The 11749-nt window shown below is 39.2% G+C and overlaps 1 long non-coding RNA gene across 4 annotated transcripts in view; it reads right to left on the bottom strand.

Moving 5' to 3' along the window:
* The window catches only part of LOC119855183, a 159977-nt gene that overhangs the window by 58450 nt on the left and 89778 nt on the right, over window positions 1-11749 (bottom strand). For 2 of the 4 annotated variants that reach the window (XR_006280745.1, XR_006280746.1), the window contains one exon: window positions 5011-5108. The exons of the other annotated variants lie outside the window; for them this stretch is intronic. This is a non-coding gene — a long non-coding RNA (uncharacterized LOC119855183). The remainder of the gene's footprint in view (window positions 1-5010; window positions 5109-11749) is intronic. 4 annotated transcript variants of the gene reach the window in all.

The following is an 11749-nucleotide window of genomic DNA, read 5'->3' as shown; positions in this document are numbered from 1 at the left end:
AGTTAGGGGCCTGATTCTGCTCTCATTTGCAGTTAAATACCATTAGCACAAAGTCACTTCTGATTTACACCAGCATGAGAAGACAGTTGAGCCAGAGACTTTACAAAACCCAAGACAAATAGAAGTGTTGCCATGGTTTTTAAAATTCCAATATAAAGTTGTTTTTTTTTTAATTTAAGCTCCAGCATTTACAATCTAAAGACAGGTTTCAGAGTAGCAGCCGTGTTAGTCTGTATTCACAAAAAGAAAAGGAGTACTTGTGGCACCTTAGAGACTAACATTTATTAGAGCATAAGCTTTCGTGAGCTACAGCTCACTTCATCGGATGCATCCGATGAAGTGAGCTGTAGCTCACGAAAGCTTATGCTCAAATAAATTTGTTAGTCTCTAAGGTGCCACAAGTACTCCTTTTCTTTTTAATCTAAAGACAGCATCTCCATGCTAATGCATGAGAACAAGAAAGTGATTCCAAGTAAGGCTAAAAGTGACGTTCATTAATCATGCAAAAAGCACCATAGTCAAAAAATAAATTAGATTTTTAAAAAGTTTTAATTTTAAATAATCTATAGTGTATCTGTAAAAAAGCAGTATGGACTATGATCTTCGGCCAAAACCCATTAAAGTCAATGGAAAGATTCCCAGATTTCAGTGGATACTGAATCAGGCACTATATAAGGGTTGCCTGTCAGTCTTGAATCTAAAATTTCATGGTATTTCTTGGCTTCAGATTTTTAACATAGAAGTCATTTTCTTTTTCTTTTGTTTCTTTCTGTCAGTGAATAAAACAAAGGCAACCCTCTTGTAATTCTGACCCACTCTGTTCATCATACATGCCTTAGTCCAATAAGAAAACATTTCTATCAACTGTATTTAAAACATTTCTTGTTGTGTTCTTACTTTACACCACACTGAGTTGCATTCTAATGTACTATGTCATTACTCTTTACAAGATGCATCATACTGACTCTGAATGGAGTTTTCAGTATGTGTATTATTCTAAGAGAACTCTTAGGTAGCAGGAAGATAGTGTGTTGTTCAGGGTAGCTTGAATGATGACAGGTCTACTTCATGAGAAGGGCTGAAGTTCTCCAGAACAATTAAAATACCCCAAGTACAATAACAGGTTTCAGAGTAGCAGCCGTGTTAGTCTGTATTCGCAAAAAGAAAAGGAGTACCCGTGGCACCTTAGAGACTAACAAATTTATTAGAGCATAAGCTTTCGTGAGCTACAGCTCACTTCATCGGATGCATCCGATGAAGTGAGCTGTAGCTCACGAAACCTTATGCTCTAATAAATTTGTTAGTCTCTAAGGTGCCACGGGTACTCCTTTTCTTTTTTCCAAGTACAATAGTCCATGAGCAAGTAATCCTTTCAGTATAGAGGAAGGAGAGGCTCCTCTCTATCAATTATCTCCCCATCAGTCCCAATCCCATTATTTGGGGACTGGCCAAATTACAGTTCCCACTATTATTTTCTGCTTCCATAAAATTTCCCAGGGAAGTGTTATAGTGTTCTTCACTTCCTGTCCTAAAATGTTATATTACAGGTGGCTGTACTTTAACTGTGGTGAAAGTTATTACTACAGTACTAAGTGTTTGTGATATTTTACGGCACATACAGTAAAACTTGGTTCTTGCACTATAAAGGTTATAACCTGACAAATATACCATATGGGAACATAGTTCAGGAATGAGAAAGTTCAAAGATATTATTGATGAAGAGATCAATATGAGAATGCTTCATGAAATAAGCAAATTTTTACAGATGTGTAAAGAGAAAGGGGAAAGGTGCATGTCACCCAGGAAGCATGAGGCTGTTCCAAGACTTAGGACTTGTCTAAACAGGGACACTCAGCAAAATTAATCTGAATTAACTTTTAAAGTGGGTTGGTAGTTAAACTGCATTCAGAATTAAAGTGGCCTTAAATCAATTTAGTTTAATTCACTTTGGAAGTGGGCTAAACAGGAATAAGGCATTCTTGTTCTGGAATAATAGCGTCCACACATGGAGTTATTCAGGAATAGCATTGTGCTTTAAATTAATACCCCCCTTGAATCTGAATTCACTTTCAAGTGTAGATAAACCCTAAGGAGTGGCATAAAATTAGGTTCAAAACCAAGTGATTGAAAAGAAGACAAAGCGAACAGCTAGGAGAGAAAGTGTGGATGCATACAGAGGTGGTGGAGGATGAAATGAAAGAAAAGTAGTGAGAATTTTGAAGATGCCCAGGTTATGTAGCTTATCTATCAATGCTCAGTCCCGCAAATGCACATGGGAGTAGGCCCATTAACTTCAGTGGAAGTAATCTTGTGAATAGTTATGCCTGTGCATATTGGGCCCAAAATTTGTAGCATACTCTGGACTCTTGGCGTAAAAGATATTTTATAAATGTAAGCTTCTGTTACTACTAATTGCTGCAGCCACGTTCTTTCTTATTGACGAGAAACCAAATATAAACAAAATATAAAGTCACACTGCACACCTCTGCTAAACAGATAAATACTAGGATAATCAAGTTGCACAAAAACCAAACATTCATCACAAAATTGGAAAGTGTCCATGGGGCTTTATGTTCATATGGCATCTTCACAAGGCCTGCTCTTACCAAAGATAACACAAAATAAATTAAAAGGATTGTGATCTAGGCAAGTTCAGAATTATGTAAACAGTGCTGTAAAACAATGTTTTTACATGAACAGGGAACTCTTTTACATACATCATAGAAAATTAGGGTTGGAAGAGACCTGAGGAGGTCATCTAGTCCAACCCTTGCTCAAAGCAGGACCAACCCCAACTAAATCATCCCAAGTCGGGCCTTAAAAACCTCTAAGATGGAGATTCCACAATCTCCCTAGGTAACCCATTCCAGTGCTTCACCATCCTCCTAGTGAAAAAGTTTTTCCTAATATCCAACCTAGACCTCCCCCACTGCAACTTGAGGCCATTGCTTATTCTTTTGTCATCTGCCAACACTGAGAACAGCCTAGCTCCATCCTCTTTGGAATCCCCCTTCAGGTAGTTGAAGGCTGCTATCATATCCCCCCTCACTCTTCTCTTCTGCACACTAAACAAGCCCAGTTCCCTCAGCCTCTCCTTGTAAGTCATGTGTCCCAGCCCCCTAATCATTTTTGTTGCCCCCCCCCCCCGCTGGACTCCCTCCAATTTGTCAACATCCTTTCTGTAGTGGGAGGCCCAAAACTGGATGCAATACTCCAGATGTGGCCTCACCAGTGCCAAATAGAGGGGAATAATCACTTCCCTCGATGTGCTGGCAATGTTCCTACTAATGCAACCCAATATGCCATTAGTGATCTTGGCAACAAGGGCACACTGTTGACTCATATCCAGCTTCTTGTCCATTGAAACCCCCAGGTCCTTTTCTGCAGTATTGCTGCTTAGCCAGTCCATCCCCAGCCTGCAGCAATGCATGGGATTCTTCCATCCTAAGTGCAGGTCTCTGCACCTGTCTTTGTTAAACCTCATCAGATTTCTTTTCGCCCAATCCTCTAATTTGTCTAGGTTACTCTGGACCCTATCCCTATCCTCCATCATATGTACCTCTCCCCCCAGCTTAGTGTCATCTGCAAACCTGCTGAGGGTGCAATCCATCCCATCATCCAGATCATTAATGAAGATGTTGAACAAAACCGGTCCCAGAACCGACCCTTTGGGCACTCCGTTTGATACCATCTGCCAACTAGACATAGAGCCATTGATCACTACCCATTGAGCCCGACGATCTAGCCCACTTTCTATCCACCTTATAGTCCATTCATCCAATCCATACTTTTTTAACTTGCTGGCAAGAATACTGTGGGAGACGGTATCAGAAGCTTTGCTAAAGTCAAGGTTTTTCATGTCCACCGTTTTCCCCATATCCACAGAGCCAGTTATCTCATCATAGAAGGCAATCAGGTTGGTCAGGCATGACTTGCTCTTGGTGAATCTATGTTCACTGTTCCCGATCACCTTTTTCTCTTCCAAATGCTTCAAAATGGATTCCTGGAGGATCTGCTCCATGATTTTTCCAAGGACTGAGGTCATGTTACTATAATTTTTATATTGCCTATTTTTTGCACTAAAGTTTAATGGTACTGTATCTAAAGCCTAACTGCAATGGAGAACAACAGATTACTAGGTAAACTTAAATGATGTTCATCAGTGCAAGTGTAAGATATTTATTTTCAAATATGGTAAGAGAGAGAATGTTTAACTCAATGCAAAAGTTCCCACAATCAGTGTTGGTACAAGTTCAGCCTGTGTTCATGTGGTTTGTTAGAACTTTTTTATGCCCACAAAGGGCCAGCCTTTAAAGCCCACTGAAGTCAGTAGGAGTCTGACTTTAGTAGGCTTTAGAGACCATGCCTTAATTGTCTATGTTGCAATGAAACTTGACTGTGAAAGTTGAGTGGGTACAAATCCAAATCTTTTTCAACTTCAGGACCTGCAACTTAGTTGTGTGAATTGTCTGACCTACTGTATTAAAGAAAAGCCTTGCATCAAGTTTGAATTGCTTCCATGCACGAGTAATGTTTCAGTATTAGTTTCTACACAGTGTAGATTTTTTTCTAGGCTGCTGTTTGGGGAGTTTTTCATACCGGAGCTTGATGCATTTGGGTAAATCTCATGGTGGAAGTTGCATTGTATTTTGCCTTCATCCTGGATTGGTCAAGTCTTTTCTGGATTAAGAGGGGCGTCTGAGGTCGCTTTTCAGTTGGTTATTCAGATGGAGAAGAGACAAGACCAGAGCATGCATAACTTCCTCAGCATTGGCAACCCTGCAGAAAAGCAGTTCCACTTGCAAACCTTAGAGACTGACTTCCCAGATGTTGGACCAGATTCACCAGTATGCTCTGAGTTCTTTGTGCCAATCTGGTGAGGCCATGCAGCCATAAACCTTGCTTAATGCACTTGTTAAACTTCTACAAATTCTTTGCATCAGCGGTGTGGTGGAAAGCAGGCTATAAGAATAAATATGGCCCACTGGCTTTACTTTATTAAAACCATACCTGTGATTAAACAGAGATTAGGAAGTGGGCAGCTGGAATGCAGGACCATACCAAGAATACTGCCAATAACTGCAGAGGTTTCTTGTCAGATCCTGAAACTGATGAAGATGCTGAAATGTGACTGTAAATAAAGGAGCTGAAGAGGAAGAGCTTATGTGGACTGAAGTAAAGAGATAATAGATTTTCTGCAGAGGAGGAACAATAGGCTTCCATACACCATGATGACTATGGACATGAAGCTCCCACATTAAAATTGTTTCCCATTGTAGTACACACAAAGTGCTCATGCTGTACAAACTGGTGGGACTGGCAAATAAAGAGTAAACAGCAAGCATGAAATGGGGTGATAATAATTCTGACACTGACCTCCATCCAAGCCATTGGCAGCATTTGAATGCTACAGAGAGAGGCACAGCTTGGCTAAATCACACCTCCAGATCAGCAGCACCAGCACCCCTTTGCAACTGGGGCATTTCTGAAAATTCTAAAGAATCTTTGGACTCAACATTCCATCTGCTGTCAAACTACTTCCATGTAAGTGACACCGCACACACCAAACAATTTCCAACACAACATGTGCTGCTGGTTAATTCTTATTTAAACTTATGCCTCAATATTAGGACACAGTTTTGAGTCTTAATTCGCAATCCTAGTTTGACAGTTAACTGACGAGTTTTACATGTGAAGTGTGGGCAGGAGCTCCTAGCTAGAGCGCCCCCCCAAAAATAACAAGAAGGGAGGGGAAGATACGGGATGGCTAAAACTAAATTTTTAGTGGGAAAAGTAGGGGGGAAAAAAAGTAAGAGAAGAGTGAGAATACAACTGGAAAAAACCTTGATTTCCCCTCCCCCAACACTTCCTTCCTTTTTTCAGTGGGGAAAATAGCATGGGGAATGAGGAGGGGGAAGAAAGCAAGCCAGGGAAAGGAGACGGAAACAATTCAAACCATAAAAACTGAAAAATGTTTTTCCTCCCTGCAGAGCCATGAAATTGACAAGACAGCCAACATCCGACCTAAGAAATGCAGCATCTATGCAGACACTGCATCACTAACTACACTGACATAAACCCTATGCCTCTCGTGGAGGTGGAGTTATGTCAGTGTAGTAGAGCACTTACATCAGTGGGAGAAAGGCTGTAGCGTAGACACTGACATAGTTGGGTCAACATAAGCAGCATTATGTCGACCTAACTCTGAAGTGTAGACCAAGCTTGTGTGTGTGTGAAAATATACAGTATAGGAAGTCTAAGACCTTTCAATCTAATTATACGTGGCATAAGAGAGCAACAAACAGTGAGGGTAAAGGAGTGAGAAGGTGGAGATCCTGACATGTGCACACCTGGCATGGATCCACCAGAAAAAAGTGTTTTTAGATTAGTTTTCTCCTGTTTCTACTAGCCCCCACACTTCCCACTAACAGCCCCACTTTGTCCTGCTTCAACCAGAAGTTCCCTAATTATCCCTACCTCAGTAATATTTCTTTTCCCAGGTCCAAGTAGTGAAATCCCCCTCCCTATAGAAAAAACAAGACTACAGAATAGACAGTTGGGAATAGCATGGGAACACCTGCAATCCTGTGTTATGGTTCTTGCTGCCTCTGCTGCTCTCTCCTCCTGAGGAAAACAGGCTGACCTTAGGAGCATGGTGAATGTTCCTGCCCCACATAATTCAGAGAGATAGGAAAGAGCCTGTTTTTTTTTTCCCGACTCCATTTACATTCAGTTGAAAAATAGACTCCTGGCACCACATTGTTAATAAAAGACTTGATAAAGACCAGAATATTTTTCCAGTTGCCATAGTTGTTGCCTCTAGGAAATTAAAACCTATATGCTTTGGCATGTACATGCATTTCTAGGGACGCTGTGAAGCTTAATTCTTGAGAACCTAATTTATCCTGAAGAGAGACCTTAGTGTGTCTGTTTTCAAAACAGCTACAGCTGGAATTTATCTAGGTTCTTATATGCCCTCCAGCATTGTAGTACATTAGCATCTCCCATAGATAATTAATTTTTCCCCCACACAGCCCTTCGAGGCAGGGAAATAAAGTAATCTGTTTTACAGATGAGGGAACTGAGGCAGAGAATGATCACAACTTGTCCAAACTTGCACAGGAGGCCTGTGGCAGAACGGAAAATTGAACCCTGATTGCCTAAATCCAAATCCAATGCCTTAACATAAGACTATTATTCCTGTAGTCTGTCTAGTTTTGCATTGCTGTATGTACTATGTTAATTTCTCAATACTTATATCCTCACATTTCCCAGTTACCTTTATTCTACATTTTATATTTAATATCATTCCAAATTAGGAACTTGGTTTTCCTTATTTTTACATTTTCTTTCAGGCTCTCTTTTCAAAATAACGTTAGTAACTCAAAAAGCCCCTCTCACCTCTTCCCCCCCCCCAAAAAAATACAATACCCACCGTGACAAAAACACAAGATAGAGAAAGTGGTAGTAAGAAAATAGTAGACTGAATTTTTGCAACTGTTAAATATTTTAAAGACCATTGTTTTCTTGGTCTCTTTGTTACACAGTATTCTTTTGCCCCAGTCTCCCACTTTGAAACACAGTACCCTCTCCTCACTTTTTCCCCAACTCCTTGTGGTATAGATGAAACGCCACAGAATTCTTTGAAAGCAACTCTGCACATTTGCAGTTATACCTGGTTGAACCGAATCTAACCCAGCAATGACTAAGCTATAGGAAAAGCCTTTTCAGTTATAATGTAAAGGAAAATGTGGGTGGGGGAACTGGGCCTTCTGGGTCTAACTAATTTAAAATTTGGATAGTAAGTGACAGTCATCAAGAGGAAAGAGGAAGACGACTCTCAGCCATGGATCTGAGGTTTTTCAGAATTCCATTGTCTGGCAGTTCCCCCTGTCCCTGACTAGTGATGTAATTCTAGAGAGTGTGCAATTATTTGACTCAGCATGTTCCTAAGCCACAAGAAAAAGAAGTGACGTACATAAAAAGCACAGTACTCACTCTTATCAGATGAGAGGGACAACAAGGAGTTTTCCCCGCTGTATGAACACAAGGGAAGTTCTTTGTCCTTGCTTTTTTTTTTTTTTCACTTGCTACATGTGCCATTTTGCAAATGACCAAAAAGTATTGCTGACCATGTCCCTTAACATAAAATAGACTCCACTCCAAAGAAATGGCATGAGACAATTAACTGCTCCATTGCCAAATACATATTACTTAGCTTCCCATTCTTGTTCTTCAGCATACATCATAGCTGTTTTAAGTGGTCATAGATTACAGTTAGAAATGGGCTGGGCTGAGACACCCATCCAAACACGATACCCACAATATCCTCAAACTACTTCACTAGACCAGCGAACTACCAGTGAAGTCTGTCATGTTTTTATTGCCCGTGGGTTAGACTGTACATCTGCTATTACATAGTTGAGTTTCATTGTAATAAATTATGCTCTCACCACTATCAGCTGTCACATAAAAAAATCTTTACTCTATATGCCTTTTTCTCTTTACATCTTTATGAAGGACCTTCTGTAATGCAATGTGATACCAAAAGATTCACTAGACCTAAAACTACATATTGGCTAGCAGATCATCACTAGGGTTTTCAGTCATATCTCCATTCTGAAAATTCATTAAATACACCTACATTTAAAGGGATAAGCATAATATGATATCCCCGTTAAAATGTAAAGTTTATAACTGCTCAACCTCCCTTGAAATTATTTTGATCAAAAAGAGTTAATTTTAAATCACTCACAACAGCCATGAATTTAGATTGGAGTGCCTAATGCTGCTTTATTGTACTGTGATTATTTGTTAACTTCCTTTGAACAGACTGTCTGAACCACCCCGATATGGTTAATTTTTGAATTCTGTTAATTATGTGATCTTGGTCAGGTCACTTTATTGTTTTATTACTCAGACTGTACCTCTAGAAATGTCATAGCCTTAGGACTCATTCATGAAGTGAACAGGCATGGGATTAGGCTCCTGGCTTTGATCTCTCTTAGAAAATATCCAAGCATATTAATTCTGAGAATTGCTACATGTCAGTCTGAGAGATGGTCAGGAGGTGGGTAAAACCTCATCGTAATGTAGCCACACATCTCAATACACCCCTAGGTTTGAAAGCCAAACAGCCCATCTCAAAGTTTCATTTATTACAAACCTGTAGGGATTCATTCAACAATAAGAAACAAAATCATCCACACGGAAAAAAATAACTCTAACATTCAATGTACACAGTAAGTCCATCAACAACAAAAACTACTTGTAAGTACAGTTCTTGCCTGGCTCCAAGTTCTGTCTTATAACTGTCATTCATAGGAAGCAGAGTTCAGCATAAACATGAAACAATGTTCAATCTTAAAAGACAGTAAGCAGCAGCCAGTGTGTTGCATTGAGACTCAAAGCTCCTGAGCCTGTCTTGTGATTAGCATGTTTAACAGAATACTTCAGAAATTTCTTCACTAACTGTATCAAATATTACTTCCAAGGTGAATGAGAGGGGAGAATGGAAGTGTGTACAGCACTCCAGCATCTTTGATGTTTTTGATTTTGTTTTACTGACTATTATGCTATGCTAAATAACCTCCTCATTATTGAAACAGTCATTGCTGAGATCTCATAAATGCATTATAAGACCCTAGATAGCAAGGGATGTTTTACTTTGTTTCCTTTAGTGAAAATTTCTATCAGAAAAATGTTTTGTAAAATGTTTTCATTGTTATTGCTGACACTGAAAAGGATTTGTTTTGTTTGTTTTTTGGTTCTGTTTTTGAAAGTTTGAGCAAATTCCACTTGCCCATTCCAATGTGTATGTAGATTTAAAAGTATTAATTTGAGCCTGATCCAAGGTTTATTGAAGTCAATGGCAATCTTTCCATCATTATCCAAAGGCTTGGAGCCACAGCCTTTGTGCATGCATAACACAAAAAGGACTGAATTATCAAGATTAAGTTGAAACTTTCCAGGTGACTACTCCTCACTGCAAAAGAAAATTTAAAATAATTGAGTTATACGCAATTAAAAATAAATTTTTCCCATGTTTAGCATGGCATTACAACTAAATTTAGAGTTCCTATGCTATTTATGGGATTATGGAATACCATAATCACAATGGTTGTTAGCTAAATAGGTGTGGGTCTCTAATACTTTTCTATTGTAAAGACACAGCCATGTGGGGCTTTACAGATCACAAGCAACAACTGGAATTGCACCCAGCAACATACTGGTGGACAGTGCTATCTCTGATGCCCCCATGTAATACACTTATTTTATTGTGCAGAGCAACAAAAATAAGTGGGCAGTCACATTCTGCATTAGCTGAAGGTTCTGAGAGGTCTTTAAGTGTTGTTCCATGCAGAGCACATTGCAGTAGTACAACTGCATGGAAAACTGAAATATCTAACAATGGCGTGGTTATATATGACAAACCAGATGAAGATTTAAAAAGCCATTCTTTGCTACTGTTATCTATGAATTCTGGACCAGCTGGTGGGGCAAGCAGACCTCCAAGTTGTGGTTCTCCCTGAAAAAAAAAAAAACACCCAACAGAGGGTGTTTTTACTGGAGGTTCATTCTACCCCCATCTCAACAGCATCACCTGTGTCTGGACTGAGATCCAACTCATTTTGATCCAAACTGCTATCTCAGCCAGGCAATGGGAGAACAAAAATTGCATATCTGATCCATTAAAAAGGAAACACAAATCTAGGTATCATCTGCATATTGATAGCACTAAATGATCTCACCATCTCCCACCACAAACACATTGAACAACTGAGGTAGCAAAACAGGACCCTGTAGAATTCCACATGAGAGCTATTGGGTAGATAAAAAACAGCCCAATATTTTAAAATGTTGCCTGCTAAGTCATTCTGCAAAATATTTTTTTTACCCTTTTTTTCTGTTTTGGTGTTTTTGGTGTTTTTTTAAGTTTTGGTTTTGCAATTTCTTTGTTTTGCCAATTTTAATTGGCCATCTCACCCATTGGGTAGGACTTGGTCAAAATAAAAAATATATTTTGAAAATTTTCCTTTCTAAAAATTTCCACATTTCAAAACAGTTAAATTTTGTTTGAAAAAATACAGAAAATTATCAAAACTACAAAAAACAAAGACATAAAAATGTTTTTGAATTTGCCGTGTCAGTGAATTTTTTTTCTATTTTTCACCAGCTCTATGCTGACAGATCAAAAAGAATCACCATGAATACTTGACGTGTGTGTGTGTGTGTGTGTGTGTGTGTGTGTGTGTGTGTGTGAGTGAGTGAGAGATCTATAAACACACACTTTGTACAGTTTTGTCAAAGATTGAGTACATATCAATTGAAGGATTAAAATGTTACAGCAATTTTTTAATTATCCCAAAACAATTTCTACAGACTCAGGAAATTCAAAGGTTAAGATTTAATTCAAGAGCCCAAATAACCTTAACTCTGCCCTTTAGTAATGCCATACAGTTATAACTGCTGCATAATAGTGTTTTCATTCCAGATTTAACTGATTTTCAAACACTAGCATTTTTTCTCCTCTTTATGGTGTCGTTCTTGGGAACAGTGGGTGTGAAACAAGTCTGCTCTCAGAGCAGATAGCGATCCCTTATGTGGTGGCCCAACTACAGCCCTAGTACAGCATTTGCAATGTATAAGGGAACTCCTGGATACACAGATAACTCCACTGAAGTCAATGGAGTTCCACACAGGCATAGCAATCTGTCTATACAGTGTCCATTATAGGATCTGGGCCCCA

This window comes from Dermochelys coriacea, chromosome 4, assembly GCF_009764565.3.
Source record: "Dermochelys coriacea isolate rDerCor1 chromosome 4, rDerCor1.pri.v4, whole genome shotgun sequence".
NCBI lineage: Eukaryota > Metazoa > Chordata > Testudines > Dermochelyidae > Dermochelys > Dermochelys coriacea.
The sequence above is the reverse complement of the archived record's forward strand: the minus strand, read 5'-3'. Positions and strand labels throughout refer to the sequence as shown.